Raw genomic sequence first — 12325 nt, forward strand, 5'->3', positions numbered from 1 at the left:
CTTATGTACAAGGAGTTTTTAGCCAGATATTTGAAGTATCTAGTATGCGGTAAAAACTCAATAGATATATGTTGAATCAATGAAAGAATAAATGAAGCACATTGCCCTAAATTGAGTTGAGCCTGAATCAGTCACTGGTAAGGGAAAGGGAATAGCCATCATTACTTTCTTATCCAAGGGCAAATGACCATACATCAAATACAATCCCCATTGTAGAGAAGCCTTCCTTTACAGCGCCTTATCCTCACTATATAAAGACTGAAGCAAAAGCTTTGAAATTAAATTATTTTTATGTTAATGTCTGTTTTACTTCCCCTACAAGGTTAAAGTTTGGGATAGGTGCACTCTACTGTAATTACTGAACATGGAATAGAGGCAAGAGGAGGATCCCTATTCCTTCTATATAAGCAATTCCCAAAAGTCAGGGTGGGAGGCAAATTCCAGGAAAATTGATTCATTCAAGCCTCAGATGCCCTGTCTTTTGTTCTGATATGTTTTTGTGGTGGATAGAATCATGTCCTTCACAAAATATATGTTCAAGTCACAACTCCCAATACCTGTGAACATGACTGTATTTGGAAATAGAATCTTCATAAATATAATCAGGTGAAGATGAAACATACTGAATTAAGGCAGGCTCTAATCCAATGACTGCTATCTTTACAAGAAGAGAGAAATTTGACCAGGCACGGTCACACTCGTAATCCCAGCACTTTGGGAGGCCAAAGTGGACAGATCACTTGAGGTCGGGAGTTCGAGACCAGCCTGGCCAACGTGGTGAAGCCCCGTCTCTACTAAAAGTACAAAAATTACCCGGGCGTGGTGGCACATACCTTAGTTCCACCTACTCAGGAGGCTGAGGCAGGAGAATTGTTTGAACCCAGGAGGCAGAGGTTGCAGTTAGCTGAGATGGTACAACTGCGCTCCAGCCTGGGCAACAGAGCAAGACTCCGTCTCAAAAAAAGAAAATAGAGAGAGAGAAATTTGGATGTAGAACACAAGGAATATGCCATGTGATGACAGAGGGAGGGATGGCAGTGATGTACCTACAAGCCAAGGGCATGCCAAGGATTACCAGCAATAACCAGAATCCAGGAAGAAGCAAGAAAGGATTCTTCCCTAGGCCTTTAAAGAGAAGATGAGTCTCACCACATTCCACATCACCCCTCTCCTCTCTCTGTCTCTAGCGTGCAACTGTGATGAGTTAGTTTTACTGACAACTTACATGGGATTTTATATTCCAAGTAAAGTTTTTCAGAATCTCTCCTGGCACCAAAGACCACCCAAAGTAAGGAAACTCATAATAGTCTAGGGAGCTCCTTGTCCACCTAGATGGTCAGCTTTTTCACAACTGAAAACTTTCATGTTTTCATTCTAGAGTTCGTCCTATGCAGTTTGTGGCAATAGCTCAGAGCCATACCTTATATCAGATCCCCAGAACGCTATTTCCATCCTTTCCTTTCATCTTTCTGAGGCGTCACAAAGCTCCCGGTCTAGAAACAGCCATCTAAGTCAACCTCCTCCTGACTAGACATTTGCAATTTCCAATGATTGGAGTCCAATGATTGGTGCCTTCTAGCACCTAGGCCGTGAGACATGCGTACCACCCTGCCTCCCTGGATCTTGCTACTTCTGCTGCTGACATCTCATTTATTCATTCATTCTATGATGATTCCATTACCATCTATCATTAATTAATATCCACTTTGTACATACTCTGTGCCAGGTACTATTCCAGGCACTAGGAATACAGCAAGGAGAAAATGGACAATGAATGCCCATGTGAAGTGTAATTTCTAATAGGTGAAAATCATAAATAAACAAAGCATGCCAAGTGTTTATGGAAACCATGGAGGAAAATTAAGTAGGGAGATTAGAGAAAGGGGTTAGTGAGAGTGTAATTTTTGAGGAACAGTCAGGGTAAGCCAACTTCTGGTTATTACAGCAAATACAACTACAAATAGTACTTGCTTACACAAACGCTATTGCTCTGAATGGTGGTAAGTTTTTCTTTTTGATTTTCTAGGAAGTATCATTTGTCAGCAACCTAAATCCTCAGTTTCTCTTCCATTTCTGTGAGGCAGCTTCTTTTCCGATCTTAGCCCTTCCACAATCATAATCTTCCCCCTCTTTGGAGCTAATGGTTGCCAGCATTCTCGTGGCTCTGCTTGAGTTGTACTTTCTCTGAATATGGTGCACAGAACTGATATCCTCCCTATTCCAGATGGGCTGTGAGCAACATGGAATAAAATGGAACCATCATCAGCACAGAACTGATATCCTCCCTATTCCAGATGGGCTCTGAGCAACACAGAATAAAATGGAACCATCACCTCTGACATTCCTTATTCTGCATACTTTCTTTCTTTTTTTATTTTAAAGATATTTTGCTACCTGAGAGCATAGATTCAAATTAATCCTGAATATAGGGTGTAGACACAATTGTGTCCATTTTTCTTTTCTTTTTTTAACCACATTGCACTGTTGACTCATAGGGAACCTAGAGTCAGTTTAATTGCGAAGAAATATTTATGTCTCCCAACTCTAACCCCAGGCTCTTTCCACTCTGTGGAGTCTCCTCCCTCTTGATTTCATTAGCTTTAGGAAAAATTTAATGAGTTAGGGCAGTAGCTGTGGCAGTCAGGACACACAGTACGTAATGACCTCTAGGTATCCTTTGTGCTCCCTATAACTCTGCCTACTTTATGCTAGAGATTTGATTAACACCGTCCCAATCTGCAAAGCTTTAAAGTGCTGAGTTATCATCTGCCTATTTTTTCCCTGCTAATGTTTAAAAAGAAATCAATTGATGGCAGCTCATGTTTCTGTCCTTTTCGTCTCTTGCCAGAGGTGAATCCCACTGTTTCCGAGAGAGAACAGGCTGTGTGCCTGCCCTGCAGCCTCTCCAGCTGAGGATGGGATCACAAAGAAAATCCACATTCTCTTCTCACTGCCTTCTGACAATTAAACCATGTGGGATGGATGTTAAACCTCTCTAATATCCACTCCCAAGGTGTTCTTTTGTATGCTTTGCCTTTCAAAGTCAACAGGGACAAAACATCAAAACGGCACTAAGATACAGTATACTACAGCTGTTATGAGAGTTTAAATCCACCAGTTATTAGCTGCGAAATCATGAGCAAGTTACTCAACCATTCTGTGACTCTGTTTCCCCTCTGTTAAATGGAGTCAATAATAGTAGCTACTTTCCAAGCACACTGTAAGCATTAAATGAGCTCAAATGTGTAAAGCACTGGGTCAGTAACGAGCACATAGCGAATACTATGTATGTGTTAGCTTCCATTTGGGGTTAGAATTAAATACATAAATTTGTGGTTTACTTCCATTTAGGTTGGAGGCAGATTACTTGCTCTGTGTTTTTCCTAGGAGAAACAGTGATATAGCAGGCCCTGAAGTCAGATGGATGAATAATATCTGAGCTCAGTTGCATGACCTTGGAAACATTATTTACCTTAGGTAAGCCTCAACCTCCTCATCTGCCTAACAGTGATAATAACACCGCCTTACAGAACTAGGTGAGTTCAGTGGGCTCCTATTGAAATTGCATATTAAGTGTATGGCTTTGGATGTACAAATTGTAATGTGTATCCTTGATGGGAGAAGATGATTGCACAACAAATATGCTTCAGTAGAACCAAAACTTCTTTCTTGTTTCATGAGAATGTTTGCTTATCGGACTGCTCATTCACTTTTCAAAGCTAGCTAGGTGCCTGGCAAAGAATGGTTATAGAGCATATCTCTGTGTGTAAAACCAAGGGCAACGTAGGTCAGACAGTTAACCCAGAAGTGAGCCTTGCCCAAGAAATGCATTCACTATACTGCCATCCCTGAATCACTCAAAATGAATTTGTGTCCTTGTTCATCTAATTTTCCTAGTAAATATCATCAGTCACCTTGAAGTAGGTCATTTCCTGCTGGTAAACAGCCCTTGACAAGGCTATAAGCAGTCGGTGTTTACTACCTGATCATTAATCCCTAAAAATGCCCTATACCCAAATTCTTAATTGCTTACACAAATGATTTCTATGGGCGATTAAATATGAGAGGGAATCTGCAGCAACTGCTAATAGCAAGGTAGTTCTTTGTGACATTATGGCTACACTCCTCCCTCAATCCCAGGAAACATTGAGTGAGAAGTTGAGAGAACCGTGACGGTCGTGAAGACGGGGGTCAGAGAGTGGGGGCTGTGTCCTGCCTTGTCTTCAAGAGACATGGAGACAACCAATCTAAAGAAAGAGAAAAATGAGAGAGAAACTGATGGGAACAAACGAAAAATGAAGACAGAGATAGTTAGGATAAGTTTTATTGCTTGTTCCAGCTGTTCCTGGAGCACATCTGCAGTCATGCTCTGAGATGCCATGAGGATCCCTAGCATTTGAATAATAAGATCCCTTTTTTTTCATTAAGCTAGTTAGAAACCTGTCACTGAAAAAAAAAAGAAATTCCAGAAAATATATTTTCTTCTTCCCTTTGATACTGCCTTCATGATGGATCATTTAAATCCAAGGACATCTCCTATTTTTCCTTTAAAGTAATGTATGTTTCCTCCATGTTTATGTTATAGTTAGAGATGAGTGCCTAGGATTTATGCAATCTTGGCATTTCCTGTTACTGGCTAATTGTGGGGCTTGGGAGTGGGTTATCTTTGCTGCCAAATGTCAAGAACACCTGGATCTACCTGGAAACAGAGCCAGTGCTAATTAAGAAGTGATGCCAGGAGTGCAAGCTTGTTCATGCTGCACTTCTCGTCACCGATCTACTATTTATTACAGGATATGGGTCATTATGGGGATAAGAGAGGTTCTGTATAAGTAGGTGGACTTGGAAAATTGACTTCCTGCTTCTGTGGTGCTGGTGAGAATCCTGGGGTCAGCAGAGCTTCCTCAGATTCCCTATGCAAGGACAGTTCCTATCTTCCCCACTTTACCTTGGCAAGCACAGAGACACATGGTTACTAAGCAGTAACATCTCCCTGAGGTTGCATCTATGGTTAGTTAGTGAAAACAATATTAGAAAGGTCTAGTGGGTTTTGAAAACCATTTTGAAAAAGCAAAATTTCAGCCAGGCATGGCAGCTCAGTCCTATAATCCCAGCACTTTGTGAGGTCGAGGTGGGTGGATCACCTGAGGTCAGGGGTTTGAGGCCAGGCTGGCCAGCATGGTGAAACCCCATCTCTACTAAAACTACAAAAAAAAAAAAAAAAAGATGGGCATGGTTGCAGGTGCCTGTAATCCCAGCTACTTGAGAGGCTGAGGCAGAAGAATTGCTTGAACCCAGGAGGTGGAGGTTGTAGTGAGCCAAGATTGTGCCATTGCACTCCAGCCTGGGTGACGGAACGAGACTCTGTCTCAAAAAAACAAAAAAAAAAACAAAAAACAAAAAAACAAAAAAAGAAAGAAGAAGAAGAAGAAAAGAAAAAGCAAAAATTCATCGTGTCTGTGAATGTGAGGCAAGGTGACACAGATTAAAGTGGAGCAATGACTTCCTGTTCTCGTCCCGTATTTCTCACCACTTCCTTCCCATGATCCTATGGCCCTGTCTTGAGGGATTCACTATAATTATTCTGTCCGATTCTCCATTCAAAGGCAACTTTTGAGCAAATGTGTAAAGTAGTGGTTCAATGTCCTCCACCTGAGACTGAGACAGACCGCCCCCCGCCCCCGTCCACCCAACCCCTTTCTTAAGGGCCTGCCGGCCCCGCTAATCATGAAAATAGAGGAAAATCTTGAGTTTCTTCGAGGAAAATGCCAGGCACCTAGCTAACTTTGACAAATAAATGAGCAACCTGACAAGTAAGAAAGTAATAATAGCTTAAAACGGTAGCCAAAGAAGTTACAGCCACAAAATACTTGGTTCCTCACAAAAACTAAAGATAACAACACATGTCCTTGAGTTGTTTTTCAGAAGCCTGGACACCCACCAAAGAGAAAATACTGTCCACTGGCACATCAATTTCAGATAAGGGGAAACTGAGGACAGTATGAACTCTGACAGTTATTTTTTGTTCTAAATTTATTCTTGAGGGGTCTGAAGGAAGTCATGCCCACAGACCAGACCTCAACGTTCCTTTCTGCTGACCCCAAGTTTTTAGACAAAGCTTCACTTACATAGCCAATCAGAAATCAGGGAATCTTTGAATCTACCTATGACCAGTAAGCCCTGACTTCAAGATACTCCACCCTTTTAGGCCAAACCAGTGTATAACCTCCATATATTGTTTTGGAATTTCACCTGTAACATCTGCTTTCCTGAAACGTATAAGCCCTGCCTTTTCAAAGTCTTGCTTGTAAGCCATCAGGGAGGTCAGGTCTTAAGTGTGAGCTGCCCAATTCTCCTTGCTGGTTGCCCTGCAAATAAACACCCTCCTTTTTCCCCCTTCAAAACTTCAGTGTGGATGTTGGCCTTACTGAGCTGGGCAAGCAAACCCCAGTTTGGGTCCGTAACACACCCACTCATCATGCTGTCCCTCCGTGCCTAGAGCCTCAGACTTGACTTCCTTGCCAGAGTCTTCATTTCCCCCATTAGGGGCCCAGGCATTTCCAGCCTTGCTTCTCCATCCTTCATCCTCATGTCAATTGCCTTCCATGTATTCACTGTTCTGTTTGCTGTTGGTTTCCCAGTAGTTAAATTATCCCTTTTTTGCAATACACTTTCAAACAAATGTCTGGTGAATAAAATGCCAATTTCAAAGAAATGCCTTTCATAGTAGAATTGCAGGCAAAGTGTCAGACAAGTGGGAGAGTGGGGTCTTTTGATGCTCTGGGCATAAATAGTGTGTTATCTATGCTTTGGACCAGCTTCTATGTCTCTGTATCTGAGTCCACATATAAGAATTCCAAAGTGCAGCAGAGTGCTTAGGCTTATTTTATTTCCTGCTGTTTTGTATTTATTGAGGGTCTTTTCATCTGAAGTTTAAACTACTCCACAATAATATACTGTTTCAGTTAACCGAAAAAGGAAAGTTTGAGTAATTCAGAATGTTGGGCATGCTTAAGAGCTCCGGCTAGAAATAAATATTTATACAAATCCTACAATGTCTAGCACATTCCCTTGCACAAAAAGGAAAAAGAGTGAGGGGAAGACAAGATTGTATACATACATACACACATGTATATATGTATTTATATGTGTGTATGAATTATTATATTCTTATAATATATAATGCAAATATAATATGTATGATTACATATTATGATTATCATCTATTATATTAATTGTAATTATTATATATAATTATTATATTATATAGTATATATTTTATTATATAATTATATGTAATTGTTATAATTATTATAGTATAATCAATATGATATATTTATTATATATTATATATTTTTTATATATATAAATGTACCTGATACTGACACTGGTTGGAGAGCTTTCAGACTTTCAGGCCAGCTCCTGAGGCATAGTCTTTAAGAGATGTAGAATTTATAGCTAGTTGCACCTGGACTTGAGTTACTGATCAGTTCTCGGCACGGACATAATGAATAATTGAATTCATGATGCATGGAATAGAGAGTCACTAACGATGTACTATGTGCCAGACACTGGGATAGACTATACCATCCCCTGCTTATAGCTTTGTGTTTTCCATTCACTGCCTAGAAAGACTGTATTAAGAAATGCTTTGGGTATCTAAGAACAGAGACTATACCATGTGTATGTCATTTATATGAGATCTTATAAATGATCTTATGAGATCTTAAACTTTTAATTGCTGATGAATTGATTGACACTTTGATTGCTAACACATATGGAAGGGAGGCATCTGATACACATTTTTGTGTTCACGTCTCAAAATAAAGTAGGGGAAGAGTATAAGCCAACATTGAAGTAGAACAAAATAAAGTTATGATCAATGATAATGAGATAATTTTCCAATAATTTGCAACTAGCCTAAGAGAGTTTATTTAGCTGTCAGTACCCAGAATGATACTTTTTTTAAAAATTCTGGGGTGTTGACCAAGTTTAAATTCTTCTGGCATGTTAGGTTTTATAATGGATTCTTCCTAATCAAACACTAGTTGCAATGGTTTCTCTTCTATTGCAGCACAGTAAACTACTCCAAAACTCAGTGGTTTAAATTAATAATTAGTTCTTACCTTTCAGAGTTCTGGGGTTACTTCGACCAAGCTAGGTAGTTTTTGGTTGAGATCTCTCACGTCAGTGGAGCTGTGACTATCTGAAGCTTAACTGGGCTGAACGATTAAAATAGTGCACTTATGGCTGGCAGTTGATGTCAGTTAAAGACTGGAAGCTGAAGTGGAGCTTTAAACCAAAACACATGGCCTCCATGAGATTTGGGCTTCTCATAGCTAGACTTCATGGCAGCTGAGTTACAAGAGGTAGAGTCAGACAACCAAGCTTTCCAAGAGGCTCAGACAAAAGCTTGTAGGCTTCTAATCTCAGAAGTTATCACTTCTGAAACATTTCATTGTTTAACAGTAAGTCACAGGATGAGCCCAGATTCAAGTGGAGAGGGCTACATAAGGGTAGGAATACTGGGAGGCTTGGCTCATTGGAACGCCATTTTTAGAGGCTAGCTACCACCATCAATATTCTGGCTACTAATGATTCATAAGACCTCCATGTGCAAAATACTCTCACTCCTTCTAAGACTTCCAAATCTCATCCCAATATGGCCTCTGGCTGAGGTATGGAAGTCCAGGATCTCATCCTTTAAACCAAGTCTAGGTAAGAATAAGCTAAGTATAGTTCTCCAGGTGCAAGTTCTCAAGTAGCAGCAATTCTCTTCCAGTTGGCTATTACTACATAACAAGCCACTCAAAGTTCTCTGGCTTATAACAAACCTTATTTGTGAGTCAAGGATTCAGAAAAGACACAGCTGAAGGGTTTGTCACATGGCACCAGCTAGAGCAGCTGGGGCTTGTAGATCACTTCCAAAATGGCTTTTTCACTCACACATCTGATGCTTCAGTGCTACCTGGCATCTCTTTCTCTCCTCCCTTCGTCATTTCTCTCTCCCTCCCTCCTCAGCATCTCAGCCTCTAAGATAACTTCATGTGACTTTGGCAGGGTGGTCTCAGGATAGTTGGACCTCTTATTTGGTCACCGGTCTCCCCAACGATGTTCTTGAAAGTCCCAGACCATCTCTTCTGGCATATTACATTGTCAAGCCAAGTCACCAAAACCAGCCCAGATTCAAAGCTAAGGAAATAGATTCCATTTCTCAATGGGGGAATGATGTGCTTGTGCCTGAAGAAAGGGATTGATGGTGGCCCTCTTGGAGGCAGACTAACAAGTATTCCTTATTGCATACCAAAAACATGGGGATCTCCTAGGAAAATAATTCCTCTGCTCTTCTCCCAGGTCTCAGCCTAAATGTCACTTCCTCGGGGCAGCTTTCCTTGATTCCCCTAGAATACTTAGGTGCACCTTTTGAATGCTTATATAATAAGCAGCCATATCACAGCAACTGTCACTACCTTTTAATAAAATGGCTTATTTAACTATATGTCTCCATGACTAGTTGCTGCAATGAGCATCTGTCTGGCTCACCACTGCATACTTAATACCCAGCATAGTACACCGCACGTGATCGACCCTCAACAAATACTTAATGGAATAAAAATGGAAAATGATTATGTCCACAGCCAACCCTGCTGGAGCTATCATTTGGCTTCTAGAATCAGGACTGAATTCTTGGTCTTCATCTTTCCCTTTTATTTCCTCCCCCTTTAACTTTTCCCTAAATGTATAAGAGCAAGTTTTCATGTTAATAACATAACCAGGACTTGTCCTGAGCCCATTTTTTCTGCTGCAGCTCCTGTGGGCTGGAGGAGTGATTAACATGCGTAAGATAGAGAAGGGAGGGGCCCTAAGCTGCTCCTGAAAATGAACCTCCCATGATGCACCAGCCACGAGTTTAATAGGGAGCATGATCTTCAATTTGCTGAGTGTAGCTCTACAAGGGCCCTGAGCTGGGCTTGTGACATGCCATTTCTCAGAGGATTTCTACTGCTGCTGCTGCTACAGGGAAGGATTGATGACTCTGATAAGATATTTGAACACAGCCCTCTTATAAAACAGAAGGGATGGGGTTGTCAGGCTAATTGGGATGGCAGGCAGGTGTATGTGCATACCATACATAATAATGCATGCATATTATATATGTAGTATAAAAGGATAGAATAGTTGAGGATAAAGCAAAAGCCAAAAGGACAATGGCAACAGGCAATCTAATCCACTTAATGGGTCAAGGAGCTCAGAGCTGAGCCGCAAATGCATCATTTGATAACAGTAATGAAAAAGACAGCAATCTATATCTACAAATAGCATTAAGGCAGATTTAGTTTAGAGGCCAAACTAAGTTGATCTGAAATTTATGAGACTGGCTGTCTCGCAGATATGCTTGGCGAGAGAGGTGCATTCAATTCCTCCTTTTTTCCTTCAGAGCTCACTGTGAGTTAGATTTTGTTTCTGAGGTGGGTTTTCCCAATATGTGGAGCTTTTTTTTTCAATGACAGCTAAGTGTTTTGCTGCCCAAGCTTATCTTAGTTGTTTTGCTGCCCAAGCTTATCTTAGTTGTGAGGATGCCAATTTTACAAGTGGGCAACAATTATTTTAATTGCCCTTTTGGGCATTTCATTTCTGTGTCCAGTCTCTGTGGCTCTCCTACTTGCAAGGAAACAGGAGCACACATACAAGCGTATGCACAGCACACACACAGTTAAAACTTGCAGGTGGCTTGAGCTGGAATTTGTAGTAAGGCATGTGTCTGAGTCATGACTTAGCAGCTGGTCCTAGAAAATATCTGAACTATGTGTCTTGATGATGTGGACAGTATGTTTCATGTCTGCAAACCTCATCACAATATTCTGGGCAAAATGCTGTTGGAAACATGCCTTATTTTCAACCAAAGTTCTCGTACATCCTCCACAGGAATGACAGTGCATTGCATTGCAAATCTGCAGGGTGCGTGAAGGTTTTTTTCTTGTTATGAGTCCTCAGTCAATATCAGGTAGCACTCACAAAGGGTAATGAAGTCTGCTTTCAACACAGTGATGTTCCTGTAATTATGGGCTGATTGACCTTCACTTTGTGCTGTGCCTGCAAAGAAAGGGGACCCTGATCTATTGTACAGCACAGAATATGTGCAAGTCAGATGCCTTGGAGTAAGTAATGAGCTTGTTCTTACCACAGATAGTGGAAGGTTTCACTCTAGACTTACTCCCAATTCAAGAATATATAACAGTCCACCAAATCAGAAGTTTGGGAAGGGATATGGGGATATCAGTTTTTAAAACAACCACCCCAGGATTTAGATCTTTACCTCTCTTGTCAGAAACCTTATAACAAGCGAAGTAACTTTTTTGACTTATTTCAACCTAGGCACATGCTGCCTTGTGAAGGAAATATTCATTCTACATAAGATGATGTAACTGTATGGATAAGTTCTCACCCCTCTTTCATGCTTTAGGTTCTCTCTGCCTAGGTAACTACTGTAATGAATAAACTCAGAAATATACAATGATTCAAGTACCATAGACATGTATTTCCTGCTCATCTAACAGCCCAGAGCAATTTCAAGGAATCAGGGCTGGGTGGTGGGAAGGAATGCCCTGCCCTACACAGGCACTCAAAGAGGAGGCTGATGGAAGCTTTCTCAACATGTGATGTCCATAGACTGCCTGGAGGTTTCCATCCCAGTCAGCTGGATGCGGTAAGAAGCATAAAAAAGCCCACGTGAAAGGTTGCATGAAATATGACCACATCAGTTCTCCTCACACATTCCTCTGGCTAGAAGAAATCAGCCACACCTCACAGCAAGGGAGGCTGGAAATGTCACCTAACTGGGTGCCCAGGAGGTAGAGAACATGGATAATGGTGAGCAAATAGCAGTCTCTTCCCATCTCTGTCCTTTTAGTGTTGGAGTTCCCAGGTTCTCAGGGTCTCCCTTGATGTTGTAATAGAACATGCTCTCCCTGGACCCTTTTTTAGGATGCAAGGATTTGTATATGTGCCATAATTTCAAATGTCCAGCCAAAACTCACTTTCTATTTCAAGATTGAGACTCCAAAACCCTACTCTACATCTATCTGATTGTCTAATAGGCATCTCAAATGTGACAAATATAAAACCAAATTTGTTATCTAAACCCCATCAGTAAAATGGAGGTAGTAATAGTATCTATTCATAAGGGTGTGGTGAAGATTAAATGAGTTATTACATGCAAAACACTTTTAAAAATCCCTGGAACATAGTGAATGCATAACAAATGTTGGCTATTATTATTATTATTCCCACCCCCCAACCCCATTCTTCTCCTACAAACCCTCCC

At 40.9% G+C, this 12325-nt stretch overlaps 1 long non-coding RNA gene across 1 annotated transcript in view; it reads left to right on the plus strand.

Moving 5' to 3' along the window:
• Nucleotides 1-12325, plus strand: part of LOC140712190 (uncharacterized) — a 162715-nt gene that overhangs the window by 106421 nt on the left and 43969 nt on the right. Inside the window, exon 2 of the long non-coding RNA XR_012093674.1 lies at nucleotides 3388-3477. This is a non-coding gene — a long non-coding RNA (uncharacterized lncRNA). The remainder of the gene's footprint in view (nucleotides 1-3387; nucleotides 3478-12325) is intronic.

This window comes from Chlorocebus sabaeus, chromosome 8 (assembly GCF_047675955.1).
Source record: "Chlorocebus sabaeus isolate Y175 chromosome 8, mChlSab1.0.hap1, whole genome shotgun sequence".
Taxonomy (NCBI): domain Eukaryota; kingdom Metazoa; phylum Chordata; class Mammalia; order Primates; family Cercopithecidae; genus Chlorocebus; species Chlorocebus sabaeus.